At 39.2% G+C, this 11,315-nt stretch overlaps 1 protein-coding gene across 1 annotated transcript in view; it reads left to right on the top strand.

Moving 5' to 3' along the window:
- Positions 1–10,909, top strand: part of LOC109201351 (low affinity immunoglobulin gamma Fc region receptor II) — a 158,275-nt gene extending 147,366 nt beyond the window's left edge. Inside the window, exon 7 of the mRNA XM_019357000.2 lies at positions 10,879–10,909. The gene's annotated coding sequence lies outside the window, so the exon portion shown is untranslated. The remainder of the gene's footprint in view (positions 1–10,878) is intronic.
- Positions 10,910–11,315: the final 406 nt, after the last annotated feature.

The raw sequence follows: 11,315 nt of genomic DNA, 5'->3' as shown, positions 1-11,315 counted from the left end.
CTGGCTAGAGACGGTCCTCTCAACACAACATTCAACAAAGTATTGGGTAAAGCATCATCTTCACCCACCTGAACCACGGGCGACTGTGGCGACCGTGGTTCAGGTGGTTGGGAAGCTCATCTGTAAACGGGAGGTTACAGATGAGGTTCAATCCCCCTGCTCTCTCTGTCCTGGTCGTTGTGTCCTTGGGTAAGACACTTCACCTACCGCCTACTGGTGTTGGCCAGAGGGGCCGATGGCGCGATATGGCAGCCTCGCTTCTGTCAGTCTGCCCCAGGGCAGCTGTGGCTACAACTGTGGTTTGCCTGCATCAGTGTGTGAATGTGAGAGTGAATGAATAGTGGAATTGTAAAGCGCTTTGGGTGCCTAGAAAAGCGCTATATAAATGCAATCCATTATCTAAGGCTTCATCAATTAAATTACCCAAACTCCCTCTTACCCTGGCAGGAATATGGTCTAGATTATCTACAGCAATCGTTCTAAAATCAACACGCTGCTGCAGTTCTCTGGAATTATAATCAGGTTTATCCTTAGTCCTAACCCCACCACTCCTCTGCACAGTGTCAACTTCAATCACATTATCAGCATTGTCAACTGATTCAAGATGATCACTAGAAGAGGCTAGAAGATCATCAAATGTCAAAATGACCTGCGGCTCACCATTTGCTTCAAAATGGTCACTACACTGTACAACCTCATTAGTTACCAGAACTTAAATTATGCCTCAAAAAACTAAGAAAGCTTGTAATGTTGTTAAAATCAGCCAAACTTTTAAGTAAAACAGTCTACCAGCCAACATACTGGACACTGTTCTGCTGAACAACTAACAGTTATATTGCCATCATTGTTAGAATCTTACAACGAAACAAACAACTCACATTTAATTATCCTGAAACTAAGTTAAGGCTTTCCACAACTTTGTTTTGCAAGTTACATTACTTATAAAATCAAAATAAAATGTATTTACGGTTCAGCCACAAGTGCAGTCTCTAGATCAAACAACACATTTGTTTTGTATTCAAACACAGAAGCTTGGTATATTGTAATATTTCAGGGATTGCTTGTTTCCAGTCGTGGCATTACTGGTCAAATGACTGTCATGGATTTAGGTGATCCAAATGTAAGTGCAGAAGAAAGTCTTTAACAGAACATAACTGTCAGAGTCATAATTTAGGATTGTCATTTGTATTTGGAAACATATAATCATTTATGCTTAGAGATATATAATCGTTTGTATGTTGATAAAATGTCTCATCCTTATTTAGGTCTGCTAAGGGTCTGGGTGCACCATGAGGGGGGAGGACGTTCACTCCCTTCTGTTGTTCTGACATAGCTCATACACATTCATGGGAAGTTCAAAGTTCACGGGAAGGTCGCATCTTGTTTTGTCATACATGGTATGGCGGAACACACACTCTATATCTGTCTAGTTACAACAGTCTTTTGTCTTAGTTGGGCTGCTGCAAGGGAGGCTCCTGGCACCGGGCATATTGGGAGTTGCATTTCTTTGCAGACAACATAGTAAAATATGGTTAGGCCTGTCTGAGCAGGTTTCACAGGGTCCCCAGATAGCAAGGAAACATTGAAACAATGTTGAGTCAATATCAGGCGACGTCATTGAAGCAACGTTGAAGTGTGACGTTGACCCAACGTCATTCTTGCACCCATTTTTAACGTTGAAACAACGTCAGGTTTTGATGTTGAATCAATGTTGAAACCTGACATTGATTCGACGTTATATTTTCGAATACTGTTGACATTGAAACAATGTCAGATTCTGATATTGAAACACTGTTGAGCTATGGTGTTAATTTTCCACCTCTTTTGCACAGTTGCTTTTTATTGAAAAAAAAAAACAAACAAAAAAGGTCAATAGACATGTATCATTTGCAAAATACTTTATTAAAAGACAAAGTTTCCTATTTACATTTCTATGTTTCACGTCACTTTTTATTATTTACTCCGGGATGGGGATGGATGATGTGTGTCCTGCGCGCCACCCGTACGATCTGGAGCATATCTGAGCCATTTCTGGACTGCTTAAGCAAAGACCAACTCAGACATAGAGTTCGCCCCTACCTGCTGCGCCAGGCCATCTAGGACAAAAATAGACACACACACACAAAAAAAACCAAAGACAAAAAAAAGGGAATTAGAGCACATGAATAAGCTCTTGTTAATTGTCTTCAGCAGGGAGAAAGTATGTAAACTCCTAGGCTGATAAACATGAAAGTCACCAGGCGGAAATCAGCAAACTGCTGCATTTGATTCCCAAAGAGCTATAAGCTGAAAATGTGATATGTCTTAGCATGGTGTGCCGTGTATCCTTTAAAAAAAAAAAAGAAAACATGGGGTCCTCGGGCTGTACAAAGTGTACAACCCGAGGACAAAACAAGCCGAAGACCAAAGACTCCATCTCCAGATTAACCGGACATGAAAGTCTTGTTATTAAGAAAGACAAAGTAATATAGCAAAAAAAACATAGGAAATGTGAAACGCACCCAGCACATCAATTGATCCCTTTATTGTTCACTTTAGGCTCATAAAACTACAATAAACAGTAAAACTTACCAAATATGCATCTGCACAGCGCTGTCTCTTTAAATGCCCTTTTTTGCTTTGTCTGGTCCTTGGTTTTTTTTCCCTGCCCAGTTGAGTACAGAGGCCAGCTCCTTTGTAATGGCATAAACCATTACATGGCAGACTCGCACCTCCAGTGTGGTCCAGCAGCACCAATCAACGCAAAGCGTCTCACCTATAGACACATTTTATGAGATGGAATTAGCGTGTCTCATGTCTTAAATGTGTATGCAAGTGCTTGTGTGTTTACTTCATGTAATTGATGATAGAAACATGTCATTTAGTTTTCCCTAAAGCCTGATTTTCAAGTCATACAAAGAATAAACCAAAGTATTGGCAGTACAATGTATTTCTATTCCCTTTTGTTGGATATTCATTTGTTAGTTCTTGTAACTGCTAAAAGTGTTTACTAGTTTTTGCCTGTCACATATATTTGTTATACCATGTAAACTGTGAAATTCCAAGATTTTCAAACTTGCCTTGTAATAGTGGCCTCACAGAGTCTCTGGAATCTACAGAAAAAACAAATCACAACAAGATGACATTCAGGAGTATAAATTGGGGTTTTTTTTTAGATAAGAGTACAATGACATTGTGATGCAGCTTTAAAACTTTTTTAAAAGCATACCATCTATAGGGAAGACATCAGACTGCATGCTGGCGAGATCACAAAGCTGTGTCGGTTTGTGCCGGAGTGGCGAAAGGTACCGGAAGCTGGGTGTGGCATTATGATGGTTGCTATCAGTGGGCTGGGGGGCAGACTGGAGTGATGAGGGCTGTTCAGAAAAAGATAATTTTTTAAGTATTTAAGAATACAGACAACTTGTCAAAAAAAGTTTCCTTGTGTCAGACACAGATATGTACACAGACACTAGACAGTATTTTATTACCTGGTATTTTCACTCGAGGGGCCTGGGGAAACAGTTTTTTTGTAGGCTGCTCATCCTCTGAGTCCGTATATGTGTACAGGGGATTTGGTCTAAAGAAAAGAAATTAAAAACGGTCTTAAGTAATTGTAAATATGCTTTTGGCATATTGTTTCCTAAAGTTAGTTTGATTTCTAACAACACACACAGGAAACAGAGACGTGCAAGAAGGTACAGTATACAATGAATTTTTGAAGTGCACAAGTGTACACGACTTTGCATTTTTAAAAAGTTTACAAACTTCCACTTTTTGGACTATATTATGTGGTGATATTGCAGTATGCAAGCACCACAGATATGTATAAAAGACAAGATCATAAATTCTTAACAATCAAAGATATGTTTGTGAATAAAAGGGTTTTACTTGTGCTTTCTTTTAAGACTGGTCTGGGTTTCTTCTTCGGACTGAAGGTCAGACGTATCACAGCGTTCACGTGGATATCTCTGACGACTGCGTTCTGCTTCGTGAAATGTGCCTGGAAATACAAACACAATGTACGGCCAGACATAAATTACGTGTGGACAAAAGGTGCAAACGCATAGAAAAATCAGCGTTTTCAAAAATACGCTGGTACGTGTGGACGTAGCCTTATTCATTATTCAAGGCACAAACGGAAAGTCATGTACGCGTGCAACGTAAAGTTAGGTGACCGTGCAACGTACAGTCACGTGGGCATTCAAACTGAGTCTAAAGTTTTCGTGTGCGAATTGAAACGAGTGCTCTCCAATCATCAAAAGTAACAAAGTCATTGAACACGTTTATACAGTTAACTTTACGTTTATCAATCATATATCACAGATTTAGAATTTTTTGTAGTACTAAGCAACTACAGAGCGAAAGTCTGGGTCAAGCGCCGAGGCCACGGCAAGAACAAAGGAAAACTCGAAGCGTTAAAGCTAGCTTTGTAAGGGAATATAACGAAGAAATTATGAAACGAAAATCTTTTCTTTCTTGATATACTTTGTTCGCAGTGCAATTTATTTGTTGACGGATTGCAAGAAGTAGACACAATTTCGGACGTAAATAACAGTAAAAAAAAACTCGTTAATGTACAACATTAACGAGTTTTTTACTGTTATTCAAATGCAAACATGGAAATAACGAGTAGGAAAAAAAAATCATTCATTCTTACCTTATACTAATCATGGTGCAGGCCAGCGCAGTGCATGAACTGATGCCTTCTCCGGTCAATTCCGCTGAGAGTAAATCAAATGTCCCGCTCTACTGTAGAAGACAATGAATACCTGGGGGGATGTACCAATGTGAGAGGGGTGCTGCGGAATAGTCCAAGTGATCGCTGCTTTAATTTCCCGGTCAACTATACATAAATTGCACGTAGACACGATTTTTTAAAGCTGGTGAACTAGACCAAGTCATTGATAACAAATGAACAATAAATCTACTTTCTCTGGTACTTTATACCCGATCAGTTGCAATGCAATTTAATGCTCAACTACAAATCGATGGTTTTTGATGGTGACCGGAGCCGAATGATCGTCAACTATAAATAGACGTTTTCTCGACGTTGTTGTTGTCACCTGGTCGACTATAAATAGATCAAATATCAATGACAAAAAAACAACGGTGAATCAACATCGTTACAACGTCTGTATAGTAAGACCGTCGGTTTACCACAGTATTTCAATGTTGTTACAACATTGGCATTTCAACCCCGACCATATACGACGGTTCGAATGAAAAATCAACATAGATTCAATGTCGTCTTGCTATCTGGGTCATATTTGGACTCACACATACAGGCATATACTCTGTTTACACACACATGCCCGTTTGAAACTGTCACATGTTAATGAGATTATGCATATGTGACACACTGTAATGTGTGGTCACATTATGTGATTTAATTTTTGTATATTGTATAAGCTTTTAGGTGTAGTTTTGTTAAGGAAGGGCCTTAATCTTGTGATTTTTGTTGGAGATCCAACATGTGGTGTGATCCCTAGTTACGCCACAAGGGGGCACTTCCGCCCTAGTGAGATGGTTTAGTGTGACGCTACTGCTCGTCTTCAGATCTGGCAGAAGCGAGAGAGGAAACACACTACCTGTCGTCCATCTCATGATTTATCTGTTTTTTTCAGAACCAGACATAATCTGTCAACCGCCCTCTTGCTTGGGGTGTGTTACACATATTCATGTAATTGCAATAAAATGAGCACTAAGGGGAGTCTGGCCGAGAGTCTGATGTGGTTCGAGTGGAAGGAACAGCGCTTGACCTCAGTTGGCCTCCCTCGAGCGTGATCACACAAAGAGCTCTGTTTTGTTTTGCTGCTGCAGTTGATTGTCTAATTGTTCCAGCAGGGTTTGTACTTAGATAAACCCAACAATAACTTCCCTTTAGTACAGTGGCAGTGGATGTGGGTTGGAGATGCAATGAGCTTGAACCTGCAGGTGACCATCTTCACTGACCAACCATCTGTGACAGAGGACTCATCTCCTGCTGCTGTCCTGCAAGCAAACAATCTTATTTTTTAGAGCACCAACTTATTTGCTGTCTTAAAACCTTTTTTTCTGCATTTGCTATAGAACAGACTCCAATTTAGACAATCTCAGGCTCCCTCCCCACCGGAGAGGTGACCTTGAATGTCCCACTTGTCAGTCTGGATAGCCCTGACCACCACCTGACGTACAATAATGTCGTGGAATCTTTTTTTTTAAAAGGGGCTATGCAATCATGGCCAATAACTTTTCATTCTGATGATCTGCAGAATAATTTAGGTACAAAACAAATTTCAATGTTCAAACACCTGCAGACTTCACTATATACAGTGTAGACAGTGTGGTCTCTCTAAACTAAGTTTGTGGGATATGATCTTTCAAGAAGCATTTTTAGAGAAAATCAGGCCTTTAGTTACAGTTTGTTAGACAACACTACACGGCACACAGTCAAAGTACTGCAATGATTCCTCAAAAGTAGTTTTCATTATGAAAATCAGTGTGTGAATTAAGAAATCTAAAAGGCGTTTGTGACCCGCAGGAGGTACCTATTTCAATAGTACAGAGCTGTAGGCACACAGTCAGTTAAAAAGGGTTTCATGTTAATACAAAATAAAATTAAACATGTACCAGTAGTACCTAAAACAATTAAAAGCTTTACATTATTAAATACGGTTAAAACTATAAAACTGTATCACAGGATGCGAGAGAGAGGATAAGCGCTGCGGTGAACCTGATAAAAACAAATCAACATGTGACACACGTTAAAAAGGAACGGCAACTCACAATTAAACCCCAGCTTGTCAAAAGACTTTAAAAAGGTAAATCTTCAGTGTCGTCTCCTCTCAAGCTCACCGTGGTGCATGCAAAAAGCGGCAATGTGTGTGTCATTGATTGGTTATTTGTGTTTTATGGTGTTTTAGTCTTAACTTTTTGTTATATTTTGATCGCGCTTTTAATAGGAGTTAGGTTTTAAAGGTTGGGTATGTGTGTGTTTGTTCCTGTTTCTCTGTTTATCATTTACTGAGTTCTTTCGTGTTTTATGTTGCTTGATTTAGAGGTTTATGTTATTTTGCTTTAGTGAAGGCACGGCCGCTTGCTGTGGGGGCTAGGGACGTGTGGTGGAATTCCCTCTGATGCATATGGGTGTACACACTGGGAAACATAACACACAATTTAAGTTACAGAGAGACTGCACGGTGGAGTAATTGGTGGCACCCTTGGGCACTCCGATCTGTAGGTTGTCTCCCCAAGTGGCCGGTCTCCACCATTTTGATTAACTATTTTATTGAACTGCTATGTTTAACTCAACAGCATCGTGGCAGCGAACCTTGTTCTTTTAAGTAATGTTTGTGTCTTAATGAAATGTCTTAATCAAAGGTTTGGTATTACTAATCCTGCTATTTAAGTCGTTTTCTTATCTGCGGCTCTATATTGGTGGTAGTTTCTCTAATAAGATGTCTTCTATGAAATTGATTTGCCAAACCTCTGCTTGTTAATAACGAGCCTGTGTGTCTTTTGTTACTGTTACAACGTTTGCACTGGCTGTTGTAATCTCTCCTGGGGTGTACTCCCTCTCCAGGTGGCACCCTTAACACCATTTAGTTACCTTTACCAGTTTTCCTCCTTCACACGACCACACATACAAGAGCCCATCAAGAACTACTACAAACAAAAACAACTGGGCTGACTGCAATTTCATACAAATACATTTCAGGGCTGTAGCCAAATATTTGACTACACTGATACACATTTAATTTTTAAAATTGATTTTGGTTTTTGCTTTGCGATTTTCTTTCAATCAATTTTTCAACAACGTTTTCATGTTTTTAAGTTTAATTGAGGTGTATTTCCATTAACCATTTTTATGCAATTTAATCCAGCATTTCTAGTGATTTTTTTCTTTTGTGTGTACTTCGTGACCAAAGCAGCAACAATTTCAAAGTCTACCTTCAAGTGTAAATGTGGGCTTCAGCTTGATTTAGCTAAATCTATGAACAATTGTTTGTGCTTTCTGTCTTGCTGGCATGCTTCGTGCGCCACTTTACTGTGAGAGAGTTTAATGAGACGCAGTGTGCAAAAAATAAAAATAAAAATGCTTGCTTATATCTAACTTCTTTACATGCGTCACTCAGCCCTGCCTGTATCTTTGAATGCTCGCTCTTCACTAGTAACAATAAAACACCAAAAATGGTATTCAGCACACCTCACACACTCCTTCTGTATTTTCGCTGGCAGTTTAGTAAGCACAGTGATACACTACATCTGTCATCACAGGAAGTTTGACTTCATGTGGTAACACCTTGTGTGGACTTTAATCAAGAGTTTTCTGTTTAATGCTAGAAAAGGGTTTATTTATCTAATTGTAATCATTGACAGGTGAGAGACAAAATTAACCACAAAGGTGTTATTTATGATTACTGTAGAAGTGATCGATCTAGGATAAAGATATGTTTGGCAAAACTGACTAGTTTAAAACTTCATCTAGAAGGTGAAACTGCTCTGCAGAAACAAGGTTTGGTGGCATCTGTGAATAAAGGAGCAGCAGCAAAAGCAGCTCCTTCTTGTGTGGTATTCCTTTCTTGCATCCTGTATTCACATCGGGTGGTGTAAGCCACCAAGAAATGAGGAGAGGAGTGGAGGATGTGCAAACTCTCAAATAAGAAAGAGAGTCTACTGTAAACACAGGTGAAACTTGAAAAAATTGAATATCATGCAAAGTGAGACATTTCAGGCCTTTACTTGTTATCATTTTTGATGATTATGGCTTACAGCTTATGAAAACCCTAAATTCAGTCTCCCATGATCATAGTCATTGTGAAGCTGACCTGACAATTGTGCAGAAAACCATCATTGACACCCTCCGTAAGGAGGGAAAGCCTCAAAAGGTCATTGCAAGGTGGATGTTCCCACAGTTTTGAGGTCCCAAGTGTCATGGTCCTGGGTCTGCCGACTCAGTGTTTGGTGTTTCTTTATGCTTTTGTTTATTCTGATTATGTTTTCCATTATGATTTGCCATTTGTTAGGTTTCTGTGCCTGCCCTGGCCCCACCTTCAGTGCTCCCCCTGTCTGTCCATGATGTGATTGTGTCTGCTTATGAGTCTGCGTCTGTTAAGTTCTGTGTCTCGCCTGGATCTCTGTGTCTGTCGTGTGCTTACTGTTTTATTTTGTAGGTCTGTGTCTTATGCCAGTGCGTTCAGTAGTGATGGCTCGCTTGAAGCTGACGCTCCGGAGCGTGTGTCGAAAAAAACAACACACTGGTTCAGAAGCACTGTGTCGAGGCTTGCTTCGTTTAGCAAAAGTCACGTGACCAGTGACGTCCGAAGCTTCATTACGCACGTAACTGCTTCGGTACCTGATTCAAATGGAAGGAAGTGAATCATTCACGGGATTTGTGGAGTGTTTTGATGGTGACAGATTTTCTGGGTGTTTGCTTTTGTTTTGTGCGTGTTTATTTTATCTGAAAACGGGACAAACTTAAAATGTCAAAAATGTGCTTTTCATAATATAAATATCATTAAATAACTTCAGAAAAACTTCCATTTGACTCGTAACATTTAATGTTATAAAAAGATATATTTTATTTTAAAAAATAATCTTAAAATGTTAGTCTACAAAATGTGCAGCAATTTAATTTATTTATTCTCTTTAGCTGATAGTTTGTGGGGCCCAGGTAGACTGTATAACTGCATCTCTACCGGTTTTTCTGCACTCCAGCCTCTTCTGTGCCATGTGAAGGGGTTTTCCTTAAGGCAGGAGAAATTATCTCCACGAAAAGGAACAGGTTCGGCCATCGCACAGTGGAACAAATTCTCTTCTCAAATAAAAATGAAAAAGGGTTTCCTTAAATGCATCATGTTTTTAATTTGCAAGTTCATAAGCGTTTTCCCTTTCCATTCCACAATCAATTCTGCCCCCAGGTCAAAAATATGTATAGGAAAATCTCCCTAATATAATATTATTTATAAATATACCCCTCCTGCGATTAACTGCATAAGTACATGGAGGCAGGACCTCACAGCAGAAGCATACTCCATAATGTGCATTATTATATGTAACGTGGTATTTTTCAATTATTGTATTTACCAACATCAAGAAGTCACAAGCAAAGAAAGACCAAACCATGGTGCATGTTCACACAAGGAAAGTTTACTGGTCAAAATTATTTATTAAACGAATAAACTACATTTTTTAAACACCAAAAAATACGCGTTCAAAGCAACACAACAGCAGCCCAATATGAGACAGAATTCCACTCTGTAGAGTTGGGCAATCATTATGAAGGAGTTGGTTTTATTTTGTGGATTCAAGCTGCTCTTCATATTTTTGGCCACCAGATGTCACCAGAGAGGACTGTGTTGAAAAGCTTCGAGTAATGAACCGTTTTTCAATACAAGCTTCAATGTTTCAGAAAGCTTCATTTGGCCATCACTAGGTTTTGGTTCCATGTTTACCATGTGTGTATATTGTTGTGTGAGTTCTTGTGCCATTATGTTTATCTGCCCCCCCAGCTCCTCTGTGCACTAGTCTTAATAATCAGTGACTAAATATAACCAGAGGGTGATTTTCCAAAATAGAAAAAAGATGATGATCACATCATCTTTGTGCTACATGAGGAACAATAACTCTGTTCTTTTAACACACATCCTGAACACTAACAGTGCATTTATAAGTTGTGGTATTTGCAGTGATGTCCTCTGTGTGTGTTTTAATGAAACTTAGTTTATGTCTGGAAGATGTCAGATACATAAACTTCTCTTTAACATAAAGATTTTATTCTATTCTTCTTCAGACTTTAACTGTGATGCTCTGATACTTTCACTAACATTCTCCTGTTGTGTTCATTTACTTTACATAAACATGAGTTTGCAGAGCTGCTTATTCTTCTCATGTTGAACTGTGTGTGTTTGTGTTCAGACTTTAAACCAGAGCCAGACGTCGTCTACTCCTCACTGAAGTAGTTCACCAGTCCAACCACTGACGTCCAGCTGCTGGTCTCTAACTGGTCCACACAGCCACACAATGTTGATTTGCATATATTCTCTAGTGCCTTCTCAATATAATATACACTCTCAGTGTTTGTATGAGTGTATATAGTATAACTAAAATATCAATGTCATCTGCACAGCAGTGTCCTGCCTTCTCTGCAGCATCAATAAACTTTGCTGTCACATGTTGTTCCTGTCGTGTGGTTCTGTGGTTTTTAGAAGTATTGCTGATGCTGATGAATTGTGTTTCTAACTGATACACACCTCTATTCAGAGCAGATAAGAAAGAACAGACACACAACTTAACCTCAACCACAGACTAAAAACAGCAGGAACATCATTCAGTGACTGAAATGATTCAGAACA

The sequence above is a fragment of the Oreochromis niloticus genome, linkage group LG3, assembly GCF_001858045.2.
Source record: "Oreochromis niloticus isolate F11D_XX linkage group LG3, O_niloticus_UMD_NMBU, whole genome shotgun sequence".
NCBI classification, from domain to species: domain Eukaryota; kingdom Metazoa; phylum Chordata; class Actinopteri; order Cichliformes; family Cichlidae; genus Oreochromis; species Oreochromis niloticus.
This window is presented reverse-complemented; position numbering and strand designations above follow the sequence as displayed.